The 15806-nt window shown below is 42.0% G+C and overlaps 1 protein-coding gene across 2 annotated transcripts in view; it reads right to left on the bottom strand.

Moving 5' to 3' along the window:
* The window catches only part of RHBDD1 (rhomboid domain containing 1), a 123605-nt gene extending 109459 nt beyond the window's left edge, over positions 1 to 14146 (bottom strand). Inside the window, exon 1 of one of the 2 annotated variants that reach the window (XM_040349142.1) lies at positions 13965 to 14146. The gene's annotated coding sequence lies outside the window, so the exon portion shown is untranslated. The remainder of the gene's footprint in view (positions 1 to 13964) is intronic. The other variant, XM_040349141.1, reaches the window with a different exon arrangement.
* Positions 14147 to 15806: the final 1660 nt, after the last annotated feature.

The following is a 15806-nucleotide window of genomic DNA, read 5'->3' as shown; positions in this document are numbered from 1 at the left end:
GAGGAAAGTAAGCCACGTGCTTTACCAAAACCTTACATGGTCCTCTTTGCAGGCAAATAAAATGGCAGGAGAGTGAAGGAAAAAAAGGTGAGAACACATTGCTGGTGGGTGCCGTTATAAGTGGTTACATATTTTACCCACTCACATTCTTACCATAGCAAATTAGAAAAAAATATAGAGTATTTTGCATCTTTACTGATTTCTGCTTTATTGCAAATTTTTGGAAAAAATATGTTTTCTGGTTTTTAATCAAAACAAGTATAAATGGCAGGACTAGGTTAGGCTAACTCTACGTGTCCAGGCTCAATTACAGCAAACCCTTCTAAATATAAACCTCACTTACTTTGAGACTCATCATCAGGGTTAAGGTAATGGCAAAAGATCAACAAAAATATAAATGTCATGTTAAAAAGTAAGGGCCAGATCCACAGACGAAGTACACCGGCGTATCTACTGATACGCCGGTGTACTTTCAAATTTCCCGCGTCGTATCTTTAGTTTGAATCCTCAAACCAAGATACGACGGCTTCCGAGTTAGATCCGACAGGTGTACGTCTTCGTACGCCTTCGGATCTAAGATGCAATACTTTGGCGTCCGCTGGGTGGCGTTTTCGGTGTTGGGTATGCAAATTAGCGATTTACGACGATCCACAAACGTACGCGCGGCCGTCGCATTTTCTAACGTCGTCTGTAGTCGGCTTTTTCCGGCGTATAGTTAAAGCTGGTATTTTTTGGCGTATACATAGACTTGCCATGTTAAGTATAGCCGTCGTTCCCGCGTCGAAATTTGAATTTTTATTTTTTTTGCGCAAGTCGTCCGTGAATAGGGATGGACGTAACTCACTTCTAAGTTAAAAAAATAACGTCCTAGCGACGTCATTTAGCGCAATGCACGGCGGGAACTTTCGAGACGACGCATGCGCAGTTCATTTGGCGCAGGGACGCGCTTCATTTAAATGAAACCCGCCCCCAACCCGCCCAATTTCAAATACGCCACCAGAAATACACTACGCCGCGAAATCGCCGAGGATTCGAAAATGCGCCAGGTAAGGTACGGCGGCGTAGTGTATCTCTGATACGCTGCGCCATTCAACATGTATGTGGATCTGGCCCTAAATTCCTGAAGAGGTAATAAAAACTATTCACATCCATCAGTCTAAAACAAAGGGGTACAAATCTCCATCTAAAGCTGGCCATACATTATACAATTTTTCTTATTCAATTTATTTTAGATTTACCTTCAACTATGTAGTGCAAAGACATGCTTGACTGCATACACATTGAAGGCGTTTACAAGAAAATTGTATGACCAGCCTAAGTTGCCTGATGATTCATACTCAAGTCGTGTCCAAGTTGCCTACCAAAGTCGTGTTGCCCCTGTGTGAACCGGCCAGTGACCCATATAAGAGCCATAAATGTTCAAACAGAAAACTCTTGTAACCCCAAACAATATTCCCAGGACTGGCCAACCTGCCAAAGCTTCTCCAAGGGCAATAATATCTGTAAAATCATAAAGTGTTTAAGAACACACCCCCAGAAAAAAAAATGCATTCCTCTCTTGTAAAAGCACCAGTTTAAAAATGTATAGTAAGAAAGGCACTTGGTAATCAGGTTGTGTCTACAAGTAAAGTGTTGCGCTATACCAACTCAAAAACATTCCAAATTACACAAATGTCCTTTTTTGAATATACAGGGGCAGATCCACAAAGAGTACGCCGGCGTATCTTCTGATACGCCGGCGTACTTTCAAATTTCCAGTGTCGTATCTTTGTTTTGAATCCTCAAAGGATAGGTGAGGGAAAGAGAGGGAAAGTCCGCCTTGGGTAGCTATGAGCCATTCAATGGCTAAGTGGGATAGCTTAGCTATCAAGTAAGGCTGGTCAGATGGTCAGTAGTGAGTAAGTCCCAGGGTGAATATATAAACTAGACCCATACAAGTGTGTATAAATTTATCATCATTAAGAAATGCAAACATCTTTCATTCAGGAGGTTCCATTTTACTCTTGTCAGAGTTATGCCATGTACACATGACCGTTATTCATGTCATTGAAAAAAAACAAAATTTGTCTCGACGTGATTCCTCTCAAGCCTGCCTTGCATACACACGATCGTGAAAAAAAATGCTTGAGCAAAGCGCGGTGACGTACAATGCGTACGACGGTACTATAAAGGGGAAGTTCCATTCGAATAGTACCACCCTTTGGGCCGCTGTTGCCGATTTAGTTTTACCCTGTGTTAGTAAAAGTTTGGTGAGAGACAATTCGCGTTTTCAGTCTTCGTGCCTGTCAGTCTGTTACAGCGTGACGAATGTGCCATCTCCATTACAAACGCTAGTTTTACCAGAACGAGCGCTCCCGTCTCATAACTTGCTTCTGAGCATGCACGTTTTTTCCCCCCCTCATTAAAGCGTACACGCGATCGTTTTTCACGACGTGAAAAACGACGAGAAAAAATAGAGCAGGTTCTACATTTTTAATGGCCATTTTTCTCGTCGAGAAAAATGCTCTGAAGTAGGGCCGCAACTAACGATTATTTTCATAATTGTTTTGATTAAATCGGATAATAGCCTTAAAAAAAATAAAAATAAAATGCATTTTTACATTTTTTTTGGGCCAATTTGTTGTTGGGCAGATTACAAAACACAAATTGCCGCAAAAACACATTACATTCTTTTCTGCAGCTTCTCCATTGAAGTATATTGAACCAAAAAAAAAAAAAATAGCACCGATTTCCGTTAAAAGGTCATTGCCCTTTTCAACTACGCAGCAGCCGAAAAAAAATCATGGATGTGAACGTGTCCCATAGGAAAACATGTAAATGAACTGTTGTGCGTTTCTGCAAAAAGCACAAAAAAACAGAGGTGTGAACCCAGGCCTGAGATGTTTAGTAACAATGGGGTTAAAAAAATAAATAAAAATAAGTACAAAAAGAGCAAATAATCGCTATTGTAAGGGGTTAATTTTTTTTACTGTGAGACAGTGAAAGTAATATTTACAGTAGCGATTTGAGTTTAATTTTAGTTTTAACCCCATTATGTTACTGGCCGATTAATCAATTATGAAAATTGTAATCGATTAATTTCATAATTGATTAGTTGTTTCGGCCCTACTCTGGAGCATACACACGAAAATTGCATTTTTCTCGCCATGAAAAATGGTCGTGTGTACGCGGCATTAGCAGGGTCACTTTAGGATTTTTCAGAAAACCTTTTCCCCATAAAAAGGTGTAGACCATCTGGTATACCCCACTCCAAAACCTTCTAATGAAAGGACAAGTCCACCATATGTGGAAAAGGTACCTGGGATTGACCACCTCCAAAAGCAGAATCCTGACACTAAAGGAATGAATAAGAAATTTGCCAATCAGTTCAGGACCATATACAAGCCTGGGAGTAATTTAAAAGATATCACCACAATTGTCACAATATCCTTTTCTGTACATTATTATTCAATTATTAGTTTACCAATTCTTAATTGTTTTATTTAGGTTTCTACAACCTACTAATCACCTTAATTAACCATGAGCTGTAAGTCTACTAATGTTAGTTGTGGTTCCCGGAGACCTAAATATTATATTAAGGGTTCTGCAGTGGTAACATTTTTTGGAAAGGCTGCCCTTCTGTTGGGTTAGCCAGCTCCTGCTGGATTTTTCTTCTAATCCCCTTGTGGAGGCTTCCATTTGTGGAGGAACATTTTATGGTTACACAACTTACATTGCTGTCATCTTTTTATATGGACTATAAACAGAAATATTTATGAATAAATGGTTGTGGAACAAATCATATGAGTTTCCAGAACAAATTATGCTCACAATCCAAGGTTTTACTGTACTCTATATGCTTGCAGACCATCTGCACAGGAAGCTTATTTTATACCTTCTCTGCTGAAAAATAAGTTTAAAGGTCACTACTGATTGTAAGGCTAATTTACACTTGCATATCAAATGGGCAGGACAAAAGATGAAATATATGTCCATTAAATCATATAGGTCCCCAAATAAACCTTCCTTCAAGAGCTGTGTTGAGAACGACAGACTAATCTACCCACTACCTAGAGAAGTGTCGGCAGGTCGGATCTAAAACATGTTTAACCTGGACTGTAGTTGATTATTGTTGCAGAACTTCTTCTTTTATTGCTGCTGTATTATCCTTCTGCAGTGTGGACAGGGTAAACTATATATGTATTAATGCAGAAGTGCAGTAGCCATCATTAAGAACAGTGGCAGGTATGCAAAGAAGAATAATGTCAGCTGGATAGAGCACAATAATCTGGCAAATGGGAAGTGCAGAGACATAGCTTAAATCTGGAAGTTCATTGGAGGAGCAAAAGGGTTCAAGACTCACTAGGAGCAAGATTGTCCAAGGAATCAGACAGGGAGCTGTCCAGCATCTCAAGTGACACAGTGAGAAGAGCTACAGCCAGACACTGCAGAGGTTGCAGGGTCAGATTCGGACCCTGACCGAGAGACATCAAAGCAATTCCTATCCCTGCCTCAGGATTTGAACTAACCTAGAATACATATCCAGAGACCAGGAGGAGGGAGCCCTGGGTCTGGTAAGATATTAACATTGAACAAATGTAAATTAATCTGTTGTCTGCTGGGAACCGTTAGCTTTTTTTCAAGAGACTCCACTTTGCCGGTCAGTAAGTGGCGAGTGAGCGAAGCGTCTCATCTTCTGGTGTCCAAATAAATAAATAAATAAATAAATAAATAATAATAATAATAATAAAAAAATGATTGATATATATATATATATCTCAATCAATCTATCACAAAAACAATTCTGTGGCTCCTCTGGGGGTGGCGGTACATGTGTATAGGTGGTTTTACTGGTGGTGGAATCATTGATATATAAGTCAACATAGGAAGGAAGGACTATATAAAAAAAATCAAAAATAAATACTAACTCCTACTTGTATGCAATGAAGCAGGAATTTACATAAGATAAATTACTCATAGTGCATAAGCTGCATATCCACTGCAATTTATTTTTCAAGGGAGAGTATAAGAGAGCAAAAACCAACCGCTCCTTATTTATCAACAGCTTTGCAAGAGTTTCCTTTGTGTAATGAAACAGGAATGCAAATCCCAATCTGAAGGTCTGGATGGGTACATGCAACATTTTTACATATACTGTATCTGGAACCAAATTTACCATTACAGCCGATACATCTTTTCACTCCAAGCAAGTAACATCTTATTACAAGTCTTGGGAATACATTACATCACAAAACATTACAAATGAGGCTGCATAAAAGCCCATAACCCCAATCACATTCTGCGATCCACCAATCAAAACCTCCTCCAGATACCCAAAGCCAGATACAAGTCCAAAGGAGATCGAAGATTTGCAGTCCAGGGACCTCGCTTGTGGAATGCACTACCAACCACCATCCGACTGGAGTCAGACCACTTGGCCTTCAGGAGAAAGATTAAAACCCATCTCTTCTGAGGTCAAGAGGTTCCTTACCCATGAAATGGATACAGCGCCCAGAGGCGATTCAGTTTGCATGTGTTGCGCTTTACAAGTCTCTCTCTCTCTCTCTCTGCATGCAGATAGTATACAGGTATGTTCCATGGTTATCAGGTTGGCTCCGCTGGGCGAACCGTTGTGCTGTATGTCAGTTGCTTTAAGCGGGCTAGCAGGTGCGCGCCTGCATCGCGGGAGTGCCGATGCTTGTGACCACAGCCGTCGAGATGACTGCCGGCCGCGAGCGATCTCCGGGCACGAGAGGCAGAACAGGGACGTGTGTGTGTGTAAACACACACATCCTTGTTCTGTGAGCTAAGAAAATGCAGAAATCACGAGTTCCTAATAGCTAGAAACCATCTGTAATTTCCTCTAGGTCAGTCCAATCCACCTTCAGTTAGAACATACATTAGGGAACACAATTAACCTCTTGACCGTCCCCTAGTGTTAACCCCTTCCCTGCCAGTGACATTTTTACAGTAATCAGTGCATTTTTATAGCACTGATCGCTGTATAAATGCCAATGGTCCTAAAAATGTGTCAAAAGTATCGGATGTGTCCGCCATAATGTTGCAGTCCTGATAAAAATCGCAGATCGCCGCCATTACTAGTAAAATAAATGCTATAAATCTATCCCCTATTTTGTAGACGCTATAACTTTTGCGCAAACCAATCAATATACGCTTTTTGCGATTTTTATTACCGAAAATATGTACAAGAATACATATCGACCTAAACTAAGAAAAAATTGAATTTAAAAAAAAAAAAAAATTGGGGATATTATAGCAAAAAGTACAAAATGTTTTTTTTTTTTTCAAAATTTTATTTTTTGTTCATAGTGCAAAAAATAAAAATTGCAGAGATGATAAAAAAAAAAAAACACTTAAAGCAAGCTCTATTTGTGGGGAAAAAAAGGACGTCAATTTTGTTTGGGTACAGCGTCGCAGGGCCGCGCAATTGTCAGTTAAAGCGACAGTGCCAAATCGCAAAACATGGCTCGGTTATTGGGCAGCCAAATCTTCCGGGGCTGAAGTGGTTAAACTGTCTAGATCAGATCTCCTGTGCCTTCGCCTGGTCAATCCGGATACTCTCTGCTGTGTTTTCCCGTTAAAGACTTTTGCCTGGATGACTTTCCTTCTGGTTATTGATCAGGTTGCTGCCTCTACTATGCTGATCGCTGGATTCCTGTTTCACTGGCTTGTTTGGACTACCCGCTCTGGTTACCGAAACTTGGCTATGTTTTGACTAAGTTTGCTCGGTTTATACCATATCATTAAAAAGTGTCATTTTTACTGCACTTCTGTCTCAATCTGATTCACAGTTACTGACAGTAGGCTAAGGCCCTGAATTCAGAAGATGCAGGCAATCACGTATTGTTAATATTTTTTCCAGATTGGATGAGCAGGATCACCACATGAATCGGTTTTCCATAGCGTTATGGATGCTCCTGATTCACACTGCTTACCTGGATCCTCCCACTGAGGCTGTTCCAGTACAACCTGTGCAGGCACCCGCTACGACTATTCCCTCTATAAGAGGTCTGGTTCCGCCCTGCTTCCCCAGCAATTTGGGGGCGATCCAGTGCAATGCAGAGGGTTTCTCAACCAGGTTGGGATATACTTTGAGATGCTGCCCCAGGCATTTCCCACGGGATAGAAGCAAAGTAGGCTTTGTGATTTCCGTGGGTGCATACAGTACCTAGTTTATTGGAAAGGGTACGGTCCAAAGGAACGCTCTTGGGTCTTATCCTCGGACATGCATGATTCTGTCCTCCGTGCTTTCCATAGACGTTTTCCCTTCAAACCTGGTGGTCCTGCAAAGGGAGGGAGGGGTCATTGAGGAGGTTGTACTGTCAGGGCTGCGCTCAGCCCTTCCTTCTCAGAGCTGTGCTCAGCTGTCTGGTAATTGTCATTCCCCAGTGAATCACCTGGTCTTCATTTCCTACTCGTCATCTAGCCCTGCTGGCTATTTAAACTGCATCATGTGCCTTTGCCTGGTCAACATATCCGGATATTCTCTGCTGTGTTTTCCTGTTAAAGACTTTTGTCCGGCTGACTTTCCTTCTGGTTCCTGATCCTGTTTACTGCCTCTACTACACTGATCTCTGCATTCCTGTTTCACTGGCTTGTTCCGACTACCTGCTTTGGTTACCGAACACTGGCTAAGTTTTGACTAAATTTGCTCTGTTTATACCATTTTACCATTTTGTTAAAAAGTGTGATTTTTACTGCACTTCTGTTTCAGTCCGATTCATGGTTCCTGACAATTACAAATTGAAATGTAATGGTGAATATCTGGCTGTTAAATACTAAGCATCCTGTTCATAGCACTGCATGTGCCCCATAAGTGTCACTACAGAAATAATTGGCAATAGACAAAGCAATACAAAGGGAGTTAGACCACAAATAAATTGCTTTAATATAGTTTAAAGTATATTATAAATATGAACGATGCGTTTCTCAAAGCATTTGTTTTTACCTAAACTCTATTGTCTTTTATCATAATATAGCTGAGCAATAGTCGATTCTAAAAGGCTAGACTGCTGCTTTTAAAAAGGAGTGTAGATGAATGACGCATTTTCCAACATTCCTGAAATGTCTCTCCTAAAAAGCAAAGCAAGCCAATAAATGCCCTAGATGACAGGAGGTGTTTTATTTGTCACTCAGAATAGCATACAGCCACCGAGAAAGATATTCAATCTGCTGCGCTGGTATAGCTACAGTACATTTAAAGTGCTCTCCACACACCCAAATTTATTTTGTACACACACACACACACACACACACAATAAAAAGGGGAAAGTATAGCGTATTTAAGTGAGCAGATACAGTACTTGTACTATTAACAGTGTTTAGCCTAAAATTATTTTCTATGTGTTTTTCACAATTTACAAGCTTTCGTCACCTTTTTTGATATTACAATAACCCCTTTGTTAACCCCAAGTGTTAAACTGTACAAATTACCGCAACTATTTTGTGCATCCAGGTGGATTGCACATGGACAAATTGGGCTTCCATTTGGTGGTAAATGGTAATGGATATCTCCTGTTTTTTTATTATTATTATTATTATTATTATTATCATAAAAAAAAAAACTGGCCCAAAAAAGTAAAAAAATAAAATAAAAATAAAAATGTAGCTGTGTATTTCTTGATACCACCATAACCTACCACCAAGAAACAACCCAAAATAAATTCTCCTGCTCCATTTTGCTTTTTTTATCCTACCTAAAATACATTAACACTATACGGACACTGATACCAATAAATGTAAAAAAATCAAATAAAAAAAACTGACCTTTGACACTAACCTTGATCCAAACACAGGGCCGTATCTCAGAAAATGGCCTGGTCATGTGTAAAATTCCTGCTAGTCCCTCTGCTTTCCTATTAAAAACTGACCACACTAATCAGGAGAACACACTGTGGTCAGTTCTCCAACTACGCTGGGAACTCAGTGTGCTCTGCTCCAATGATCAGACTTGTCCTGACACCCCCCTGACATAGCCACTCACTGGGAAAATCAGTGTGAGTTTGCTTCTCCTTCCCCCAGCTCTTACGCAGAAGGAAGGTGCTCACTTATAAAAAAGGGAAGCATTTTTTTTTTCATATATCTATACAAAAATGTTTTGCCTTTCAGTTATATTTCAAACTAAATGGGCTGGCAATCACAGTAGAGATCTGCCTATGTCAACAAGACGGATCCCCATTCTGACAGGGGAAAACTCTGAAAACGGCTGTTCCTAGTAATCAGGAACACCAATCTCTGTGTTGTCCCAGTGAGCCCCCCCCCCCATACAGTTAGAACACACCCAGGGCACACAGTCAACCCGTTTCCCTGCCAGTGTCATTTATACATTGATCAGCGCATTTTTTTTTAGCACTGATCACTGTATTGGTGTCACTTAGGGTTAGATCTGTCTGCCGCAATAAAAAAAAAAAAAAAAAACGCAGATCAACAATAAAAAAAAAAATAAAAAAAAAAGTCCCATAATCTATATGTTATTTTGTTGACGCTATAACTTTTTCACAGACCAATCAATATACGCTTATTGGGATTTATTTTACCAAAAGTATGTAGCAGAATACATATTGGCCTAAACTGATGAAGAAATTCGATTTTTTTTTAGGGTGTGTATTATAGCAGAAAGCCAAAAAAAAAAAAATCTCAATTTTTTTTTTGTTTATAGCGCAAACAACAAACATGTTATACTTCCCTTCTCTTTGCAGTGGTTTTTCACAGAGCAGCACAAATCCTCCTTTTTCTCAGGTCCCCTGCCAGTGCCCCCACAGCAAGCAGCTTGCTGTGGGGCAGCTGATGAGAGACTCCTCCCTACAGGAAACACAATCAGTTCACAGCTGTTAAAAGGCCCCACCTTTCCCCTTGTCTCTCAGTTGTTGTAAAGTAATTCTCCCAACTGACTCACAAGGGGTCTTTAATCATTTAGGCACTTACCACCTACTGTATACCTCTTTCCCCCTCCCATAACATGGCGGGAAGTAGGCCTGCCATTCTGTAAGGTTCGTAGCAACAGCCATGTGGATCTGGCGTCTCCTCCAGTGCTTCCCTTCATTCGGGGTTGTGCTGTGCTCTGGCCAGAAACTCTGGTTGTAGAGAGGGGCTTGGAGCACACCGAGTCCTCCCCTTGTCGCCGCTTACGTTATCCTGCTCTTGACAGCATGGAGCTTGCTGTATGCAGGGGAGGACAGGAGGAGACCCGAGCTGCTGAGCAAAGTGCAACAGTGGGGGACCATCACGTATGCCCAGACCGCCTGCACAACCTATAGGGGCGACCTGTGAGAAGCTCTAAGGCTGGGGTGTCAATCTGGTGGCCCTCCATCTGTTGCAGAACTACAAGTTCCATGATGCCTGTGGGAGTCATGCTTGTAACTGTCAGCCTTGCAATGCGTCATGGGACTTGTAGTTCCGCAACAGCCGGAGAGCCACCAGTTTGACACCTGTGCTCTAAGCCTTAGGCATTCAGGTTAGTGCAGCCCTCGCCGGCATTCCTAAACCTGGCACACAGGGATACCATCCGACTCTCTAGGTCTTCTGGTCAGAAAAAAAATGTTGTGGGAGAAACAATTAATACTGAGGGACAAGGGGAAAAGTGGGGCCTTTTAACAACGGTGAACCAATTGGGTTTCCTGTAAGGAGGTGCCTCTTATCTCTCATGTGTTGCTGTCCTGGAAGGTGAGAGGAGAAAATCTGTTTTTGCTTTTATTTTTTATCAAATTTATTTTAATTCAATGCTTTTGGAGTAAACATCTACCTAAAGATAGTTGTCCATTTAAGATACATTAATGATTTAGTTTATCCAGCATGAAATGGAGCTTAGTTATGTAGCATGAGGCTGTATATTCTGCAATGATATGTAAAGAGGGGTAGTGGCACTACCTCTCACTATGAAGACCACCAGGTCTAAGTGAAAACAGGCTGTATCTAAACCAGTGGACACTGCTAAAGGGTTAAGTGCAAAATGTCTCTAGGTTAACAAAAAAAACAAGTGAAGCCTACTAGTAATATTGGTAAGTATGAACAGATGTGCCAAAAGGTAGGTTCTGTGTGTGTGTATTACACAACAGAAAGTGCCAATTAGCCATGAAAAAACCCAGACATGTAAAAAAAAAAAAAAAATACTGTATTTCATGGAAAAGTGCATATAAATCAGTCCGACAAAGTGCTACAATAAAACTTGAAATAACGTAACCAGTGCAAGTATTGTGTATATAATATATTATATATATCAGCAGTACAGCACACCTAGAAATTGGTATGGCTGCAGCTGTATTATGTTAAAATCAAAATACGATACTGTCCAATGGGTAAGACACTTCCATGTAAAACAGTTGCCCAATGAATCTTCAAATAGTTCCAGGTGACAATAGTGCTCTCAGCAGATAAATGGTGACTTCAGTGATCCACTCATGTGTCCCCGCTTACCAGATCTTATAACCCCTGCAGGGGTATCAGGCATGTCAGGTCTCCACGCAGGGGGTCCTTACATCTAGAGGGGGGGGGGGCAACGGTCACACATAAGCTCATTCGATTAGCCAGCAAAAAAGAGACAATGGCAGATGTATATTCTGCAATATTAATATATTTGGTAAACTCATTCAATAAATCCAAGCTTTACAAACTGAAATGCACTGCATTGATGCAGTCACACAATTTCACAGTAACCATGAGATAAAACAAAGTTCAGGAATATTCCTTTATCCCATTTTGCAAATCTATATACACTGAAAACTGTATGATTGGATCGGTTCTGATGTCGCTGTTTTACTAACCTGACAGCTTATTATTCTAAATAGGAAACGTTTTTGTTTGCAAATATTAAAGATTCTAACTACCAGCAAGAATAAGTCCTTACATTTAAAGAGCACCTGTCATTTCAGATCCATCATGGCAGCACCTATTAGCGGGCATCCACTCACCTGCTGCTGCCATGTCCCTCACCTTGTTGTGTCACTGCCGCATCCCCAGCCCCCCCATTAAACTGAATGGGACTGTCGGTGAGTAAACAGCAGGTCAGAGAAGGAGCCGCTGTGGGACAGAGATGACATGTTTTCACTTTAAGATAAAAAATCTTCTGTGCAGCCCCCAAGAGCCCCCCCCCCCCAAGAGTGGATCAAATCCACTCTTGGGGGGGGGGGCTCTTGGGGGCTGCACAGAAGGTTTTTTATCTAAAAGTGAAAACATGTCATACTTACCTGCTCTGTGAAAGGGTTTTGCACAGAGCGGCCCCCCAATCCTACTTTTTTGGGGTGACCAGGCGGTATTTCTGGCTCCTCCTCTTCATCGGGTGCCCCAACGGAGAGAGGTTGTCAGAAACCATAAATCAGGTCGAGACAGAAGTGCAGTTAAAAGAACACTTGTTTATTAATAATAATAATAAAAAATAATAATAAGTAAAACAGAGCAACAACGTAGTCAAATTATAGCCAGAGTTCGGTAACCAGGACAGATAGACAAGTCAGGGAGCCAGAGATTAGTGTACTTCAGAACAGGCCAGGAATTCAGCATAGTGGAAAAACAAGCAGGAACAGGAACCAAAAGGGACGTCAGCCAAGCAAGTCTTCAAGAGGTACACAGGAGAGAGTCTCTGGATGTGTTGACCAAGGCAAAGGCAGAGAGGGACTGAACAGCTTATGTAACCAGCAGGACTGTCGAACAGGATATCATCATCAGGTGAGTCACGGTGGAAAAGATTGTAGTGTGGCCTGCTCCGAGAAAGAATGGCTGAGCCCAGCCCTGACAGACGCTTCCCATGGGGGCAACCATCTGGGCACACTCCCGAGTCCTGCTGCTGTGTCCATTGATACAGATAGCAGGACTCTGCCCTGCCCCGTGTCCCTGGAATTAATTGACAACAGTGGGAGCCAATAGCTCCAGCTGCAATCAATCTATCAAATGAGGCCCAGAGGCAGCGGCTGGAGCTAGAATAGAATGCATGAAGGTGAAAAACCTTGAGGGTTTACAACTCTTTTAAGTGGTTTGTAAATCAGAAGTATTTTTTTTTTTAATCTTAATGCATTCCCCCTAACACTTATCTGAGGTCCCTCTCTGTCCAGCAATGTCCACCTGTGTCTCAGCCATTTGAGATTCTCCCTCCTGATTGGCTGAGACACAGCAGCGGCGCCATTGGCTCCTGCTGCTGTCAATGTCAGCAAGCCAAACAGGAGAGAGAGGGGCAGGGCCGTGTCTGAATGGACACAGGGAGCTGTGACTTGGCTTGGGGTCCACCATAGTTAGCTGCTTGCTGTGGGGGCACTCAACAGTTAGGAGGGGCCAGGATCACAGAAGAGGGACCCGAGAAAAGGAGGATCCCGGCTACTCTGTGCAAATCCACTGCAACAGAGCAGGTAAGTATAACATGTTTGTTATTTTTATAGGGGGAAACAAAAAGAGACTTTACAATCACTTTAACGCATAGACTGCATTAAGTAATAAATCTTCTGACTTTAGAACCACTTTAATGAAGAGAAGTTAAAAGAAAAAAAAAAAAAGGGGGGGGGGGGGTGCAGCATGCAAAACTTATCAAAACTCAGCACACCCGCAGCGCACTGAACAGTTCCATATGTTTTAAAAAGGAAAAGTTTTCATGCAATTTTGTCGCTCCTCTGGAAACGCTAAGCAAAAGTGCAAATGGAGCAAATCTTCCTGGTGCATTTGTTTTAAATGGCAGTAGATTGATTCATCGCCTATAAACGCTTGCTAAAAGTCACACACAGTGCTTTGTAAACTAGGAAGCATGTGGCTGTCACAGCATATTATATCTGCCAAGTCTATGAACTTTACAGAGAGGAGAGAGAGCCTTGTACAAACATTTTCAATTTGGATCTCTTATTATTTACCTGACTCCTTATGTTCCTGACTCCTTATGTGCTCAAAACTTTTCACTCTCACCCCACTGCTAATTTCCAAACTCTATTTTATTCATTATCTGTAAAAGAAAAACAACTAGACATTCCACAATAAACACATCACACTACCTTCATACGTCAGCTACCCAGCTTTTCTCATTCTTTAACATCCAGCAATGCACTAGTCAGGGTTTCATCCTCTCCTCATGTGTGTATGGTCTTCTCACTTCCTGTTTTAAATAAAGTTTTATGGAAACGTCAATACGGAGAGGCGATGTGTTTTCTTTTTGTTGATTTAGTGCCGCAGCATTGGAGGAGGACAGATCACATGACACTTGGCTGTCATAGAACCCGGAAGTGTTGTGTATGATAGACTTTAGAGACACGCTGGAGGAGGAAACATCACCTAACAGATGTTATAGAATGATGAGATGCATTTATTGTGTTGTGTTTATTATGGAGCTTATGTGTGTGTAATACAAAGGAGTTACAGCACAGGAAGTATAAACTTCTAGTCAGTAGTAAAAGTAATTCAGCCACCCCTTCCCTTTTTAGTTACCAACCTGCACCATGCAGTAGATATAAGTGTTCAGTTCCTAAATAACTTCTTATGCTGTAAACAACACATAAGATACTAAGGAGCTCTTGCCACTTATTAACACTTGCCTATGACAAATTATATTTTATATATGTGTGTGTGTATGTATATATACATACATATATATATATATATATATATATATATATCGGCCTGCTACTTTCTAGCCGGCGCTGCTTTAAATTTAGAGGGTAGTCTGAGAGTTAGTTGACTCAGACTGTATTGTTTTTACAAAATTTGGGCCTCTGTTCCAGCCATGGCTGTACTGTGAGTGACCACTATTGTCTGGGGTGCTGTTGCCACTCCAGGTCGAGGGTGTCAGCAGTCAGGTCAAGGTGTTTTGGGTGTTCCCCTTCAGCAGCCAATCATAGGGAGTTGATCGTCCCGCTGTGCATGCTGGGGAGGAGTACTTAAGGGACAAACGTCACTAGTCTGGGAAAACTTTGGGAGAAGATATGGACAGCCGCACACCAAAGAAACTTTAAAAAGGTGGCCTTTAATGGTAAAAGGAAAACAGGCACTACAAAGCACAGCAAGCAGTGGGGTATATAGCTGACGCGTTTCGCACTGGGGTTCAGTGCTTAGTCATAGCTAAAAGACGTTTTAGCTATGACTAAGCACTGAACCCCAGTGCGAAACGCGTCATGTTTTCCATATCTTCTTCTCAAAGTTTTGCTTTGTGCATTTCCGGCACCCATTTGGTTCTGAGAGGACACTGATTGCTTAGTACACTCACCTGGAGCAGCAGTTTTCCCCTTTCTGTTTGTCACTAGTCTGGGGTCGTCGTCGATTCTGGGTCTGTCGTCCCACCACCCCCCGTGTGTGGCCCTCCTGGTCGGGGGTGCGTGTTCAAGTCTTCCAGGTTGGTCCGGGGTAGGGTGACCACATTTCCAAACTACCATTCAGGGACACCCCCTTCCCAAAAATCAGCTTGTGCTGTAACGAATCACAGCACAGTGATTGGACACAAGAGGTGGGATTTATGATTTCTCCAATCACAAGCAGGGGGCAGGGACTGTGCTCCTCCAGGCATTCCTGGCCAGGGCAAGTACTGTCAGTGAGTAAAGCGGTGATGTGGCAGCCTTTTTTGTGGGCATTAGTTAGGGCTTGGGGGGTGGCTGTGTCAGTTTCATTCCGGGACACTGCATTGTCCTGGAATGAAGGTTCCCGGGACAGACCTGCAAAATTCGGGACTGTCCCGGGCAATCTGGGACACGTGGTCACCCTAGTCCGGGGTTGTGATCTACTAAGTAGGCCCGGTAGTCAGACTGGGTCTACGCTTGCAGAGTGGTCCTGTGCTGCCCGTCCTGAGGGAGGAAGCCACTCGATGAAGAACCTGTCTTGGAGAGCATCGAGCAAGAGGCTGGTATCTC

Source organism: Rana temporaria, chromosome 4 (assembly GCF_905171775.1).
Source record: "Rana temporaria chromosome 4, aRanTem1.1, whole genome shotgun sequence".
Taxonomy (NCBI): Eukaryota; Metazoa; Chordata; class Amphibia; order Anura; family Ranidae; genus Rana; species Rana temporaria.
This window is presented reverse-complemented; position numbering and strand designations above follow the sequence as displayed.